Source organism: Bos taurus, chromosome 24 (assembly GCF_002263795.3).
Source record: "Bos taurus isolate L1 Dominette 01449 registration number 42190680 breed Hereford chromosome 24, ARS-UCD2.0, whole genome shotgun sequence".
Taxonomy (NCBI): Eukaryota; Metazoa; Chordata; class Mammalia; order Artiodactyla; family Bovidae; genus Bos; species Bos taurus.
The window spans coordinates 18,866,191-18,881,750 of record NC_037351.1 but is presented as its reverse complement, the minus strand read 5'-3'; positions in this window follow the sequence as shown (position 1 = coordinate 18,881,750).

The following is a 15,560-nucleotide window of genomic DNA, read 5'->3' as shown; positions in this document are numbered from 1 at the left end:
GCTGAAAGTGAGATCATCTCCCTTCTCTGTTTCCCACTACACTCAGCTTGAAAGCTAAAGTCCTGCAGGAAATGCAAAGCCTATGTAATCTGCTCCATCTTCATTCAGTTACCCCTTTTTACTTATCTTGTGCTTATCTTCCTCCTTAGTCACTCTAATCTAAATAAGAAGAGATCTTTGTTTTTTCTTTAAGATATTGATTAGGTTTCCATTCAGGGCTTATTTGCTATTCCTTCCACCTGGAACATTCCAGGATTCCCATGGTGGTTGTTTTGTTTCTTCAGATTTTCAATAAAATGTCATCTTCTCATTGAGTCTTTCTCTAACAATCCTACCTAAAATTGCCATTCCTTTTACCCAGTCACCTCATATCCTTCTTTCTATTGAGCACTTAGAACTATTTAAAATGGCATTGATTTTACTTATTCATTTCTCTTCCCTCACCCCATTGGTGTGGTGTAAGCTTTGTGAGAGAAGAGGTTTTTGTTGGTCTTGTTCACTACTCTCTCCTTCCTGCCTAGAAGGCTAATGACACAAGTTGAAGTGCCAGGTAATATTCTCAGGCCACGATTTTTTTTTTTTTTTCTGGTACTTCTTAGTGGTCCTGATTTAATAATCTTTTAATCTTCCTTGATAAATAGTGAGCTAGTCTTACTTTGAGTATCTTTAAGTGAAGGTAATTTTGCTTCCTCCCTGGGTATCTTGTTTCCAGAGTCCTAACTGTCCTAATAGTTACAAAGTTTTTCCTAATAATTAACCTAATTCTCCCTCTGTTGAAACAGAAGCCCCATTAGCTCTTACTCTGTCCTTGTTGACTAATGAGAATAATTGGTCTCTGTCCTTTTTATAGACTTGTCCTTCTGTATTTGTGGATATCTGCTGTACTTCCCCTCAGCCTTTGGTCAAGGAAGTGTGTCAGCAGGATGGCCACATGGGGACCAGCCAGGCCCAGAGCAGGCATCAGCAGCTCATCCCCCTACAACAGAAATGAATGGCAAGTCTTTTAAATAGACAGAGCGGTTTGGGGATTAAAAAGTGCTCCTAACTGGGTTTGGATCCAGGTCTTCATTTGAAGAAGTTTAAGACTTGAGACCAGCTACAGATCTAACCTGAAACTTCATTTTTATCAACAGTTTGGATAATAAAGAAGCCTTTTCTAGAGTCCCTCTTCTTTTCTCAGAAGATACTTTCTAGATGTCAGTGTTCATAGATGCTTTTGTAACTCCACACAGCTTCTAACTTCCTTGCCTTAGGTTAGTTTTCTAAAGTATTTATTTTATGTTTGCTAGAGTTTTGTGGAATAGTCTCTATTCTAGTTGCCATTTTGAATTTCCTTAAATTTGGTATTAGCTTCTTGGGTTAACACAAGGTTGTATTTCCTGAATAAATATCTATGTATTTATTTATTTTTGGCTGTGTTGGGGTCTTTAGTTGCAGCATGTAGGATCTTCCTTGCTGTCTGTGGGATCTTTTCCTTGTGGCATGAAGGTTTTTTCTTGTAGTCTTTGTTGCTTGGCAGCATATGGGATATTAGTTCCCCAATAAGGAATCAAACCAAAGTCCCCAGCTTTGGAAGGCAGATTCTTAACCATTGGGCCACCAGAGAAGCGCCTGCACATTTATTTATAAGTGTAGCCAAAGATGATACAAAGAACACAATTTCATTTAATTGATTGAATCATCATCAATCAATTCAATATCCTCCTAAAAAAAGGCTGATAAGAGTGATGAATGGAAAGAACCTTGACACATAGTTGGAAGATATAAGTTGAAATTCCAAATTTTTAATTTAATAGCAATGTGGCCCTTGGAAAAATTTCTGTTACTGAGCTCCAGTTGCCTCATGTTTAAATGAGCTTTTTAGACCAGATAAATCTAAAATTCTTTCTAGTTCTTCAGTTTTATAGTCCTGTAGAAGAGGCACACACACAACAGGAAGAGAACGCAGGCTTTCCTGATGGCTCAGGGAAAAAGAATCCACCTGCCAATGCAAGAGATACATGTTTGATCCCTGGTCACGAAGATCCTCTGGAGAAGGAAATTGCAACCCATTCCAGTGCCTAGGAAATCCCACGGACAGAGGAGCCCGGCAGGCTACAGTCCATGGGGTCACAAAGAGTAAAACACGACTAAACAACAACAATGGAAAAGAAAGTGTGAGAGTTAATGTTAGTCTCTCAGTCATGTCTGACACTTTGTGACTCCATGGACTGTAGCCAGCCAAGCTCTTCCGTACATGAAATTCTCCAGGGAAGAATACTGGAGTGGGTTAGCTATTTCCTTCTCCAGAGTATCTTCCTGACCCAGGGATAAGAACCCAGGTCTCCTACTAGCAGATTCTTTACGGTCCGAGCGACCAGTGTAGCCATCCAAAAATCTTATTTCCACAATGTTTAAGTTTATTGTCCATATATTTAATGTTAATTATCAAGGTCAGTGGAGAGCTATTGTAGACTAGAGTTCACAGTAGTATGGACTAGAAAGTAACCCTTTGAAAAGACCGTGAATAAAAAACTAATTCACACTAACTTTTTGTCCCTTTCAAGATGACTGCTAGATAATTTTTATTATGTGGTAATGAGACAGATTGAGGGACTTTTGACATTTTTTCCCATGCTTTATGCTGCAAGGTTTGGTTTGAAAGTAGCTAGTGAGCAAGCAGCTGGTATTTTATCTCAGGTCAAGATTTCTGGCCCTGTCAAATGTGTCATGGGGGAAACTTCAGTTACAGCTGCTTATCATTCATGACTTGTCACCCAAGATTAACGCCATTGACTAAGACTAAGCTGGTGACATGTTATAAAAACTTATGATGGTGCTCACTGTAAATCAAGTCACTGCTGGTCTATCTGTTTGAGTTCTGTTTTCTGTTGCTTCAACACTTTTGTCTACATCATTTTAGAGAAGGTCAAGCTGCCAACCATGTCTTCTCACTGCATGACATAAGGTGAGAAAGTCTGAGATTGGACAGCAGAAATGGGTGTAAGACTTGACACTTCCCAAGGTAAAAGGCAACATTATAGCAACAGAGAAGGGGGCAGACTTGGAAACAGCAAGTATGGGTTAGGAAGATAAAAAGTTTAGTTTTGGACATTTTGAGGTAGAGATGCCTAGTGGACATCCATGAGGAATTGTCTACTACTACTACTAAGTCACTTCAGTCGTGTTCAACTCTGCGAGACCCCACAGATGGCAGCCCACCAGGCTCCGCCGTCTCTGGGATTCTCCAGGCAAGAACACTGGAGTGGGTTGCCATTTCCTTCTCCAATGCATGAAAGAGAAAAGTGAAAGTGAAGTTGCTTAGTCGTATCCGACTCTTCGCGACCCCATGGACTGCAGCCTACCAGGCTCCTCTGTCCATGGCATTCTCCAGGCAAGAGTACTGGAGTATTTAAGGGAGAGATCAATAGTATATTTCCTAAGTGCTATCTTTATCCAGTTTTGAAGTCATGGCCAAAAATTCTCAGTTCTATCCTGCCCCTTGTTTTCTTCTCTTATTAAGTTCAAATACATCTGGATTACACTATATACATACCCAAATTCAAGAGGTCCCCAGACACGTAATATCCTGGGACAGTCCCCTCATTCTTGGACCCGCAGAATTACTCAAAACACCCAGACTTGAGGAATCCAGTGAAACTAACTAACCCCACAGTATTTACCATAAATACACCTCCTTTTACAGTTCTAGCTTGCAGTTACCCTGTCCCAAGACACAACCCTCTGGGTGGTCCTGCATGGTGGCCTTCTCTCATTTAGATCTGTAAGTAACAAAGAATTTTGCCTATTCAAGTGTTTTTGTTTTGTTTCTCACCATCAAAAGAATCTTTAAATCTTGTATCGAAAGTGTTAGTCTCTCAGTCATGTCCGACTCTTTGCGACCCCATGGGACTGTAGCTCGCCAGGTTCCTCCGGGCATGGAAATCTCCAGGCAAGAATACTGGAATGGATTGCAATGGCCTTCTCCAGGGCATCTTCCCAACCCAGGGATCCATCTAGAGTGTCCTGCATTGCAGGCAGATTCTTTACCATCTAAGCCACCAAGGAAGCCCTTAAATCCTATAACACAAGGTCAAAACTGGAAATACAAATGCAGAAACATTTAGTATCAAACACTGTCCTGGTACATCATAGGAAACAATTAGGAAAGCATTAACAGCTTTATCTTTAGTGTTTTACTGTTGCTGTGATTCAGCCCTGGATAGCTGGGTGGTTGATATGGCTTGAATCTTCCCCTTAAGAGGCATATCCTGGCCTTATGAAATGCCCATCAGCTTAGGGACCTCAAGATGACTACTGTCATCCTTCCTGTTTCACCTTTTCTGGCTCTCTTGCTACTTGAGATATTGTGATGGTAAAATCATAAGATTTGCTAACATGACTGATAAGAATCAGAAGATCAAGTGGTAGATCTCAGTGTATTTAAAAGAATATCAACCAGTCCCTTGCAAAGAAAATCAATTCCAAAGCATGTAGCAGATGGACTGATAATCACAGAATCCCTTGGTAAAATATTGACTGACCTGACTTGGATGTATGGATGGATAGACAGATAGATAAAAATATGCATATAGATATAGATAGATGTATATAGAGATCTGGTGCCTTTGAATAGAGGGTGATCAAAAGAAAAGTTTCAGAAACAGCAATGTTTTCTAGTGTATCTCACAAAAGGCTTAGACAAGGAAGAATCTCTCTTTCCTATCTTATTTCTAGCCACCCCCTCCTTCTCCACAGATAAAACCTTTACTTCCATACACATATTTATACCAGCCTCAGCTCTGACCTTTACTTTCTTTCTCTGATTATAGATATACAGGAACCTTATCACGGTTAACCCCTTTCAGTGCTGCAAGCTTTTGACAGCATGGACTCCAATGGAATTGCAATAAGTTGGCCTACTTATCTTTAGCATTCCCAGAAAAACTGAATATATTAGAGCTTCTATTTGGATTAACTTGTGGTTCTGCTATTGATTTAACTTATCCGTTGGTCTTTTATACACTTATATTTTTTATGTTGTATTTGTTTTATCAGCTAATTAATGGACATATCCTACCATTAGTTAAACCAGCTTTTTCTTTCTATGCTCATTCATATATTACCAATCATTTGAAACCAACCTCACCATACTTCTTATTTCACAGCATTTTTTGACTATTCTAAGCAGATCTGAATTTTATCAACTTTTAACTTAAACAGCAGAGAGAGACTTCCCAAACTATGTACAGAGGGAACATAAAAGATATCTTAAAATATTTCCTGTATATTAGGCATACACAGTCTAGGTGGGAAGTTCAGAATAAGAAATTAAATGGTTAATGAGAGGTTGGGTGATGTAAAATGACTCTTAGACAATGTATATTAGGGGTATATCATCTTCAAGTTTTAGAAGTGATTCTGGCTTTCAAGAAGTGGATGTCTCAAGCCTGTGCTCACTGTATGAGAAAATATAATCATGTGCTATAATTTCATTTGGATATTGAACCTCAAACGCATCTCATATCACAAAATAGCTTCCTTAGTAGGGAGATTCCCCTTACACTCTCTGCTTTCTCTGGGGTCCCCCAGGATGAGAAACCCATGCAGAATGGCATTTCTATTCTTGCTCATGCCCTTCTGGGGGCTCCATGTTTTCTCCTATTTCTCTGTCTTTTCTCCACTTTGCCCTTCTTTTCTCTTTGTCTTTCCTGCCTTTGTTCTCTTTCTCCGAGGACCCTTCTGCTTGACTCTGATTTCCTTTGACTTTCCAAATTTAATTTTCATTTTCTGAAGCTCATTCATCTCTTAATAATTCATATATGGAGATTGGGGTCTGGGCAGAAAACTATCCCACCAAGACTTCCTAAAATAAAGATGCATTCATTGCCTCTCAATGTCCTCACTTGCCTTAGAAAGTTGCATCCTTTGGCGGTTTTGTGACTCAGGAGTGATAATATTTAAGGAGGAAAATGAGCCATTTTTCATCAGTACCACTCCTTCCCACTTGCATTAAGATGTGATTGGGAAAAGGGGATTAGAGAGACCAACACAGCATTTGAGATGTTGCTTACTTAAGTTCACAAAGTCTGCCTTTTCAGTTTTGGTTTAATTCTTAGTCAAAGTTTTTGCTTAAATCTGCTTAATATTGGGATTTTTGACATGTCATGATAAGGTTCTTTTCAATTTATAATTACATTCTCTATCTAATCATGGATGGTTGGAACTTTTAAGTGTAGGGCTGACTTTTGTTCCTCAATTAGAGAGCAGAGATTTGCACAAATATGCCCAGAAGAGCAAAAACACTGCCTAATATTGTAATATAAAGCCAATATTTTGTATTTAAATTCTTTATAAGAAAAATTTGAAAGATTAGGGATATGGATTTATGAGAAAGGTATCTTAAAGGAAAAAGAGGGAAAATGGATTTGATGGGAAAACTTCTTATGTTTTATAAGATAAAATCTTGTTCTACTCCATGTATTTTCTAAACAAGTATCTTGAAAAACACAGTGTTTTTAAGTATTAGGAAACTGGAATATGCATTATAGAAAATGCCATCAAAATATTTTTGTGGGTGGTTACATATATACACATTCATAAACATGTTTTTTTCATACTTTCACAAATATACATACACATACAGAAATATATGCACACATGAGCAAACACGGACACTCAGATTTAGGATGGACTGTCAGAGGACTTGGCAGTGTTCATTAATCTTTGTTTGGCAGGGTTAGTGAGAGGGCTGTATTTTTTCATAAGGAATTACTTTTTTATTTGGTTAGAAAATGAAATTGTTACAAAATTATGGGCAGAAGACCTAAAGAGACATTTCTCCAAAGAAGATATACAGATGGCCAACAAGTACATGAAAAGATGCTTAGCATCACTAATTACTAGAAAAATTCAAGTCAAAACTACAAGGAGGTATCACCTCACACCCATCAGAATGGCCATAATTAGAAAATCTACTAACATTAAACGCTGGAAAGGGTGTGGAGACAAGGGAACCCGCTTGCATTGTTGGTAGGGATGTAAATTGATACAGGCACTTTGGAGAATAGTATGGAGGTTCCTTAAAAACCTAAAAATAGAACTACCATATGGCCAACCAACCCCACAATTGGGCATATACCCAGAGAAAACCATAGTTCAAAAACACACATGCACCCCAATGTTTATTGTCATCCTATTTACAATAATCAGGGCATGCTGCTGCTGCTGCTGCTAAGTTGCTCCAGTCGTGTCCGACTCTGTGTGACCCCAAAGATGGCAGCCCACCAGGCTCCCCCATCCCTGGGATTCTCCAGGCAAGAACACTGGAGTGGGTTGCCATTTCCTTCTCCAATGCATGAATGTGAAAATTGAAAGTGAAGTTGGTCAGTCGTGTCCAACTCTTAGCAACCCCAGCCCACCAGGCTCCTCTGTCCATGGGATTTTCCAGGCAAGAGTACTGGAGTGGGGTGCCATTGCCTTCTCCGAATCAGGGCATAGAAACAACCTGTGTCCATCAACAGAGGAATGGATAAAGAAGAATGGTACATATTTACAGTGGAATATGACTCAGCCATATGAATGGGACTCAGTAGGATCATTTATAAAGACATAAGTGGACCTAGAGACTGTCGTACAGAGTGAATTAAGTCAGAAAGAGGAAAGCAAAAGTCGTATATTAACGAACGTATGTGGAATCTATAAAAATGGTATACCTGATCCCATATGCAAAACAGAAGTTGATATAGACTTAGATAACAAACATATGGACATTGAGGGGAGAATGGAGATGTGGGATGAATGGGGAGATGAGATGGATTCATATACACTATATATGAAATAGATAACTAATGAGAACCGACTGCACAGTTCAAGAAACTCTACTCAGTGCTCTGTGGCAACCTAAATGGGAAGGAAATCCAAAAAAGAGGGGAATATATGTATACAGATAGCCTATTCACTTTGTTGTACAGTAGAAAGCAATACAACATTATAATGCAACTATACGCCAATAAAAATTAATAAAAAAATATAGTTCTATAAACTTTTTCTTTATGACTTCAATTAATTCCAGTTCATACAGAAAAAATAAAACTTGATTCTTCTTCCTTTTTAATGTTTTGTTTTTTTTTTTTTGAAAGACAGTCATCATGTTGCCTCTAGCCTTTTCTGTTTTGTCTAAGATACCTTGTTCTTCTAGCTTTATGTTAAAAGCAAATTTTAAGGATGAGGTAATATTCACTATAGATTTCAAAAACCATATGCCAATGAATTCAGAACTTATTTGTAGTGAAAATAAATTGTCTATTTTATGACACATAAAATATTCTCTATTAATATCTTTGTATGAGCTATCCTATATATTTCTTTCCTCTGATCTCAATTTAAGGTGTTGTTAGATATTTAGCTAAGATAGCTAAGACCTGTGTTTCACTTTGTGCTTCACTTTACTACAATTTTCTGATTCTCTCTACTGGGTAAATACATATACTCAACACACCATAATACTTATGATATTCTTTAAGTGCCTCTACCAAGTACATCCATTCTGACTCCTCTGACAACTCTCCATCAAATTTGTCTGGAAGTCAGCTAAAGCTTCACTATAAAACTATTGGAAATTTAAATAAATTTAATCATTAAACAAATTAAATATGAACTAAATAAGGTAAAGGGTCAACTTCAGAAACTAAGAGGTAAAGAAGCATAGATGAAAAAAAATGCCAAAAATATAAAAAATCAATTAAATGAACCAAAATCATTTACATGAAAAACAAGAAATTTACAGCAATAAGCAAGACAAAGAGTGTTGTCTTGACAAATAAGCATATGAAATTAAAATGTTCAACATCATATGTTATTAGTGAACTACAGGTTAGATAAACGAGATATAAGTACACAGCTACTAAAGTGAAATACAACTACACATCTACTAGAAGCAGCTACAGTACATCTATAATATGGAATATTATTCAGTGACAAAAAGAAATGAGTTATCAAGATACAAAATGACATTGAGAAAACTTAAATGCATATAGTTAAGTTAAATAAGCCAGCTGAAAAGCTACATGTATGATTGCAGATATATGATGCTAAGGAAAAATCAACAGAGACAGTAAAAATATCAGCGGCCACATGGTTATGAGAAGGAAGAATAAGTAGGAAGAGTTCAAGGGATTTTGGTGGCAGTGAAATTATTCTGTATGATACTGCAATGATGGATATGATATTATAACGGTCACACATACTGATATAATGCATATACACTGGCATATATTGACATTAAATATTGGTCAAAACTCAGAATTGTACAATGAGTGAAAGTGGACCTATGGACATTCAGATCAGATCAGATCAGTTGCTCAGTCATGTCTGACTCTTTGCGACCCCATGAATCGCAGCACGCCAGGCCTCCCTGTCCATCACCAACTCCCGGAGTTCACTGAGACTCACGTCCATCGAGTCAGTGATGCCATCCAGCCATCTCATCCTCTGTCGTCCCCTTCTCCTCTTGCCCTCAATCCCTCCCAGCATCAGAGTCTTTTCCAATGAGTCAACTCTTCCAATGAGGTGGCCAAAGTATTGGAGTTTCAGCTTCAACATCATTCCTTCCAAAGAAATCCCAGGGCTGATCTCCTTCAAAATGGACTGGTTGGATCTCCTTGCAGTCCAAGGGACTCTCAAGAGTCTTCTCCAACACCACAGTTCAAAAGAATCAATTCTTCAGTGCTCAAGCCTTCTTCACAGTCCAACTCTCACATCCATACATGACCACAGGAAAAACCATAGCCTTGACTAGATGAACCTTTGTTGGCAAAGTAATGTCTTTGCTTTTGAATATGCTGTCTAGGTTGGTCATAATTTTCCTTCCAAGGAGTAAGCGTCTTTTAATTTCATGGCTGCAGTCACCATCTGTAGTGATTTTGGAGCCCAAAAAAATAAAGTCTGGCACTGTTTCCACTGTTTCCCCATCTATTTCCCATGAAGTGGTGGGACCGGATGCCATGATCTTCGTTTTCTGAATGTTGAGCTTTAAGCCAACTTTTCTACTCTCCTCTTTCACTTTCATCAAGAGGCTTTTTAGTTCCTTTCACTTTCTGCCATAAGGGTGGTGTCATCTGCATATCTGAGGTTATTGATATTTCTCCTGGAAATCTTGATTCCAGCTTGTATTAGATGATAATACTATATAATATATCAACATTTGTTAATCAGTTGTAACAAATGTGTATGAGAGGAGATGGAAAACACTTTGTATTTTTGGATCAATTTTTTTGTAAACCTAAAATGGTTTTAAAAAATAGAGTTATCAATTAAAAAAAATCACTGGAGCCTATTATACAGAGTGAAGTAAGTCAGAAAGAAAAACACCAATACAGTATATTAACACATATATATGGAATTGAGAAAGATGGTAACGATTACCCTATATGTGAGACAGCAAAAGAGACACATGTAAAGAACAGACTTTTGGACTCTGTGGGAGAAGGCAAGAGTGGGATGATTTGAGAGAATAGCACTGAAACATGTATATTATTGGAGAAGGCAATGGCACCCCACTCCAGTACTCTTGCCTGGAAAATCCCATGGATGGAGGAGCCTGGTGGGCTGCAGTCCATGGGGTCGCTAAGAGTCAGACACGACTGAGCGACTTCACTTTCACTTTTCACTTTCATGCATTGGAGAAGGAAATGGCAACCCACTCCAGTGTTCTTGCTTGGAGAATCCCAGGGACAGGGGAGCCTGGTGGGCTGTCATCTATGGGGTTGCACAGAGTCTGACACGACTGAAGCGACTTAGCAGCAGCAGCAGCATGTATATTATCTTATGGGAAACAGATCGCCAGTCCAGGTTCGATGCATGAGACAGGGTGCTGGGGCTGGTGCACTGGGATGACCCAGAGGGATGGGATGGAGAGGGAGGTGGGAGGGGGGTTCAGGATGGGGGACATATGTACACCCATGGCTGATTCATGTCAATGTATGGCAAAAACCACTACAATATTGTAAACTAATTAGCCTCCAATTAAAATGAATAAATTTAAAAAATAATACAATGCTTTTCTCTTCATTAAACTTTATATTCTAATGCAAACAATGCAAATAAACTGCAAAATAAAAATTTTGACATAAAAAAAAATCCTGTTTTGAGAAAGAGTATATAAAAGTACCCTTCTCAAGACTAAAAATTAAATCATGGAAAGGCCATAAATAAATAAGAATCTGAAAGAAAATGAATATATTTGAATCACTATGCTGTACAACTGACACTGACACAACATTGTAAATCCACTCTACTCCAATAAAATTAATAAAAAAAATAGAAATGATTTTAAATATCAAAATAGAACACACTTAAGGATATGCAGATGACCAACTTTTAATCATTTTTATATAGAAACCTAGATGAAATATATACTTTTCTGGAAAATAAAAGTAACTCAAGAAAAGTGAATAAAATAAAAGCATTTAGAGATATCAACCTTGAAGGAGGAAATAATTGCTGCCAATACATAAGTAGTCAGAAATTTAAAAATTAAGAAAATCTATGTTGCTCATTTTGAGCTTAATGACATTGTTATCAGAAATGGAACAGCAAATAAGATTGTCAATAAGATTGTTTATACCATTTTTTTTCAGATTCCAAATATATATGTTAATATATAAAATCTGTTTTCTTTTTCTGAATTACTTCACTCTGTATGGCAGTAGTGACAGATATAGAGAACAAATGTATGGATACTAATGGGGAAAGAGGAGGGTGAGATGAATTGGGAGATTGGGATTGATATATATAGATACACTATTTACACTATGTATAAAATAGTTAACTAATGAGAACCTACTGTATAGCACAGGGTATTCTCCTCAATATTCTGTGGTGACCTAAATGGGAAGGAAACCTAAAAAGGGGGAATATATGTGTACATATAGCTGATTAACTTGGATGTACAGCAGAAACTAACAACAGTGTAAACCAACTATACTCCAAATCATATTTAAAAAAATAAAACCACAGTAAAAGATTTATGATAAAATCTTGCTTATTTGGCCAAGTTACTGAATAAAATATTTTTTACTTCTAAAAACAAACACACAAAATAAGAAATGGAACAGCAAAAATTCAGTAAAAAAAAAAAAAAAAGAATATTTACTTAATAAAAGACCAAGTAAAGTAGAAACGAAATACATCTTTATAATCAGATGGAAGTATCTCCTTGAAATAGGAGATTATAAGTTTTAAAGTTTCATTTCAGACTTTAAATTAAAGAACAAGGAAAGGAAAGCTTCTATTCAATATCATATTTGAAGTCAACAAATTTATAAAAGCATCAGAAAAACAAATAGAATAAAATGTATAAAATTGGGAAGTGTCAAAATTTATATGACTGGGAATTTAACTGATACATTTCATGAAAAGAATATTGTCAGTCTAAAATTACCATTGAGTTGGGTAATTATTTTTAGGAGAAAAATTGACCGAAATCTGATCTTCATGAAAGTTTTCCATCCAAATGCAAAACACCTTTGTTACTGTGGAATAAGCAGGTAAATAAAACCTAAAGGGCTAAGAACATAAAACATTCTGATTTGGTAGAATCTCCAGGTTCTCAAGAGAATGAAAAAAAAAAATTCCACCTAGAGGGACCCAATATCAACCCAGGTCTCAAGGAAATCTCATATCTCAGACTAATATGAAATGGCAATACAAAACAAAAATAAGAAAAGATGACATCATGAGCAAGAGAAGAAAAAACACACATCAGACTAAGATGCTCAAAGATTTCAGGTGTTATAATTATACCCAATAGAAAATGAGAATAATATAATTACCTAAGTAAGTGAAATTTTGGAAAAATTAATAGAGGTAAAAATATTATAAAAAAATAACAGATTTTTTTAAAAAAATGGAATTTCTGGAAATGAAAATATTAAGAAATGCTAAATAAAAATAGTAGAATTTCAACAGGGAGAGAGGCAAGGGAATGAAATTCTATGAGAAGTGAAAAGGGAAGAACTAAAGGTAAGTAAGAATATCCTAAGACAAATAATAATTAAACATGAAAAAAAAAAGAACAGACATTTTAGCCAACATCATAAAAATGAGGTATCCCTAGAGAATCTGAAATCTCTGGAGAACTGTGTGTAACCATAGCAATAGCTAACAGCAAACCCCAGCTAATTCCTTGCTACATTAACATGAAGAGGCCAGGTAGAAGGGAAGTTCATCTTCAAGCATTAAAAATAATTCAGTATCCATTGTTCTATAAAATATGTTCAATTAACAATAAGAGATTAGGAGACTTAGAGAAAGTAAATAATAAGCACAGTCTGAAGAGACAAAGCAATCACGAGAACCAGACTCAGATATTACACAGGTGTTTGAATTATCAGATAAGAAACTTAAGATAGCTGATAAGTTAGTATGTCAAAAGCTCTAATGGAAAAGGTACAAAATATAAAAGTTAAAATAGGTATTTTCAGCAAAATAGATGCAAGTTGTAACACTTTTTTAAAATGCTAGATATTAAAGAATAAAAGTATGAAGAGTATTTTTGATGAGCTTACCTGGACATTACACAAAGTTGAAAAAAGATTCAGTAAACTTGAAAATATATCAAGAGAAATTATAAAAATTTAATTGCAGTAAGACAAGCAACTTAAAAAGAGAATATCCAAGATTCGTGAGACAAAATTAATCCATTTAAATTAAACAAAATTTGAATCCATTCAGAGAAGAAACTAGAGGACAGAAACTATTTGAAGAAATTATGGTTGAAAAATTTCCAAAATTAATGACAGATACTAAATTACAGGTCTTAAACCCAGAGAAAAATAATTATTAACTTTGAAAACAGAAAATAACTTTGAAAACAGAAAATAACAAAACATGACATAATTTAATTCAACCATATCAATAACACTTTAAACATATTTTAAAAACACCAGATACGATGCAGATTTTCAGACTGGATAAAAGGAGTCAATGATAGGCTATTCACTGTTCACAAGAAGTCAACATTAGATGTGTTTGTGTGTGTAAGTTGCTTCAATCATGTCCGATTGAGAGATCTGAGAATAAACAAACCCACAATTTTAGTTTGAAGCTCCAGAACTTTTCTCTCAGTAACTCATACACCAGTAAGTAAAAAGTCAGTAAGGCTATAGTTGACCAGAGCATAACTAAAAACCAAATTATTAAGACATTTCAGTTTCATTGAAAGGATAGACACAGATCAATAAAACAGAATAAAAAGTCATAAAAAGACCATTTTTGATGAATGTTCAAAGGTATTTCAGTGGAGAAAATATAGTCCTTTCAATAAATGGTGTTGTAACAACTGCACGTTCACAGGAAAGATAAAGGCACCTTATCACATTTCTTATACAAACAGACATACACACTTGCACCCACAAATCCAATAGATTAGAGTATAGTGTAAGTTATAAATCCCTAATAATTCTAAATAAAAACAGGAGAATTTATGTAACCTTAGGTTTGGTGACGAATTTATAGATATGACATCAAAACTTTTTAGTTAAAAATGTTGTTTTGAGAAATATACTGTTGAGAGATTAAAAAGACAAGCCATAGATTGTCAGATGGCACTTTAAAACATATTTATGCAAAGGTATTTGAATCAAGAACATGTAAAGAACTCTTGGAACTCCAAAGTATAAACAATGCAATCAAAATTGGGCAAAATATCTGACTAGTGATCCCATAATGAAATGTACACTGTGACCAGTAATGTAAATGTATTACAAATGTTTAAGCATAACACAAATGAAGGAAGTAGGTGGAGAACTGATCTAAGTAACTTTGAAAAGCAGTGATTTTCTAAATACTGTAAGGCTAAACAAAAAACTGTATGTAGACCCTGTACTGTAGTTGGTAACTCTACTTCTCATGGGAGATATGGCTTAACAATTCTTAAACGGCTTTACATGGATCCTATGAACAAATAACTATAGTGCAGATAATGAGGACCAAGTGTCCCACTGCCAGAGTCAGAAGCTACAAAATAAGCAAGGGAGAAGATCAGAATGAACTCTAATCTGCTGAATCAGAGTTGGAGATATTAGAGGTTTGTATGTGTGTGTGTATATGTATACACACATACTTGACACACTAGCATCAAGCAACATTAGCATCCTTTTATTGGTTTCTAAAAGCTTTCTCCTTGGAGAGAGCTGTGGAGATTAGGGAAAGTTCAGATATGGCTGGAATCTTGAAATAATAGAAAATAAATAAGAAAAAAGAAAAGATGAAAGCATGTCAAACGGACACAGTAACCAAACTGAAAAACATGTCAAAGCCTAAGCAGAAATCATTAGAGCATATATATGTATATGTAAAATCAGAAACATACATACAGGGAATGGAATGAATAAATAGTCCTTAGGAAAATCCTTATAGAAATAGAAAATCACCATTTGAATACCACAATAATTGCAGAGAAAAAATCAACTGCCAAAAATAATGGATAAATTTGGGATTGGAATGAAAACTGACCTTTTCCAGTCCTGTGGCCACAGCTGAGTTTTCCGAATTTGCTGGCATGTTGAGTGCAGCACTTT